We start from the raw sequence: 2,946 nt of genomic DNA on the forward strand, positions 1-2,946 counted from the left end.
CCATGCCCTTGATTTTTTTTTTGTAAAAATTTGTACGGAGGGGGTTTCTTATTTTACATTAGCACCACGCTCAGTTTGCAAAACTATGGCTACAACCAAAGCCTTAGTCTAACCTTTTTCCTCAAAATGGGTAAACTAACTATATGGCTACTCAGTCATTGCTAATGGTGTACAAAGTGACCCTAAATTTACAATTTATAATGCCATAAGTACTCAGACTTCCCTTGTATTCTTGATATTTATGCTACGGGTACTCAAAATTCCCAAGCATCTATGTCTCAAAACCCAGACACGATGTTTTTCCCTTAAGAATGATGTCACTTAATCTATATAGAAAGGCTCGTCCAACATTATTAATAAAAGAAATAAAAAGCTAGAAATAAAAACAACAAAATTCATAAAAATTCCATGCTTCTCATCAACTAAGTTCAAGTATTGCAAGCCAATGTGTACTCACACAAGGGCAGGGTTGCACACCTCTAACTTAAAAAGACTAGTAGTTACCTCACTACATAACATTAAAGCAGAAGAATCATCTAAAGGACTCCCTAAAAATGCATTGATAACTATGTTGAAATTTGGACATAGAGATGTGATCGCAACTTGATTGGTGCAATCGCGGCATCGTGATCGCGGACCTAAGTCCACGATCGCGGTAACTGAGGCCATTTGCGCCTCTATTTTGTTCTATTTTTCTGCATGGCTACCACACTTCTAAACATGGTTTCCCCTATTTTTGGCTTCCAATCTTTTCCAGATCACCTATAAAACATCAAAATAATATAACTTATTCAAAAGTAAATAGTGTAAACATGAAAATGATGGGTTGCCTCTCCTCAAATGCTTGATTTAATGTAGCAGCACGATACCTCTTCAATTCTTATTTGTGTCTCCACTTAGAGAATTTAAAATTTCTACCTCTCCTTTGGTCAATCAACTTCCGAGGCTCTTGGGGAAAAAGTAATGGCATGGTGATTCACGCTCGATCCCTCCACTTTGAAGACTTGAACTATTTGCCTAATTTTTCATCAAACTTCTATATGGGCTCATTGGGTAACAGTGAGAGCATTAGAAGGCCACTACTTGGACATCGGCCTTTAAGATTCTCGGCCTTCAAAATTAGGGCTTTATCATGCCCATTTGGAAGGTCAAACTCCAAAATATAAGGAACTTGCTCTTTCTTTCCAATATTCATCACTTGCTTTAGTGGATTGACTTTTTTCAAATCCACCAAGTACAGTGTTGAAAGGTGGATAGAATAGGTCATTTCCCTTAATTTTAGAGTTGCATTTCATTGGTCATCTTCACCTCGAAATGGGCTAGAGTCTTCATAAGATATTTGCCATGATTCTTTTTGAGACCATAGAACCATTCCTTTTATTTTGGCTTATTTTTCCTCATTTGATTTAATAAATTGGGAAGTCACCAAGGATTCTTCGCTACCAATATCATCATCATAGCTTGGTTTCTTTTCTTGATGAACAGCCTCTCAGGAAATGGAGTTTTAAGTTTTTCTTATTTACATATTTCCTTTATCATGACACTTGCCCATCCTAATGACTTTTAGTTCATGTCTTCTATATTCTCCCCCATTGTATCTACCCAATCCAAAATAGCTAGAAGTCTTCGGTCAAAGCTATTGGGTTCAGAATATTGCTCCTCCTTCCTTTCATAATAAGACTTGTTAAGCTCATAAGAAGAACTATCAACTTGGTTAGCATAATAGGGGGAGGGGGCATTTGGACAATCACTCCAATGTTTATCTTAACCACTACATAAATAACACATACTCCCTATAGGATCGAGATGGTTCATCTATCTCTCTTAAGGAAGGATAGTCATAATCTCTCATGAAGTGTGGTACGTCATAATATCGACATGGATCGTCAAGATAGGACTTCCAACTACCAATGTTATATTTGTCGGAAGATGCCATAGAGAAAGGTAAAATAAAATAGAAAGATACCTACAAAATTTAATCACAAACAAATATTTATAAGCTTGAATTCAATTAAGTAAGCTAAAATTTCAAATTAACTCAATATGCCAAATTATTCCCCAGCAATGGCACTATTTTTTATTAACACTTTACTCACTCTCATTGTTAAGGGGTAAGGTGATCGTAGTCAATATAATTACCCAACATGAGTCAAGATCGAATCCACGAAGAACTGTGTAAGTGGCGATTGAGTGGATTCAAAATAAAAGTTACTTGGCAAGTTCAAACCTATAATATGAGATAGTTTGGGGGTTTTTAATATTTACTGATGTGAGAGTAATTCTTGGTCTTCTAAGGGAATAATTTTAGACTAAGAATAATTAGTGTATAATCAATTAAAATTGATCTTGTGATTACGCTTTCCTAGGGGAAACTATGCATGGGAACATGATGATTCGATGCAAATTCTAATCATTGATGACGTGGTAGGCTAGGTTTATGGTATTTGAGGTTAGTTTTTCAATAAAACCTTACAGATGTCACTCATGGACTCTTTCGAGTACCTAACAAGTGTGTCAATCAAGGCCACCCACTGCCTCAATTGGGCACCCCTATTTCTCGGATCGTACCCAAGGGATTGTCAACCTCGTAATAACCTTTATGTCTAAGATAGCAAAAATTAGCAAACTATGCCCATAATTGTCTACTATTTCCTTGGTTCCCACATCTTTCTTTCAAGGATGATATGGATTCTAAAAGTTCACCCAAGCCCCTCTTTAAATGATAGTTTGAGCTTTCAAGAGTTTGGGATTTTCACCCATCAAACCCATTTGGATATTTGGGGCTTTCACCCATAAATCCCAACTAGTCAAGCCACGAAATAGTAGAACACATCATCAACAAATTAGAATCTACATAAATATAGCACAACCTGCATGCAATTGCACCCTATTCTAGCATAATCCCAAGAGGTAGATCTAGCACATCATATGGATAATGAAATCAAA

This window comes from Capsicum annuum, unplaced genomic scaffold (genome assembly GCF_002878395.1).
Source record: "Capsicum annuum cultivar UCD-10X-F1 unplaced genomic scaffold, UCD10Xv1.1 ctg79230, whole genome shotgun sequence".
Classification (NCBI taxonomy): domain Eukaryota; kingdom Viridiplantae; phylum Streptophyta; class Magnoliopsida; order Solanales; family Solanaceae; genus Capsicum; species Capsicum annuum.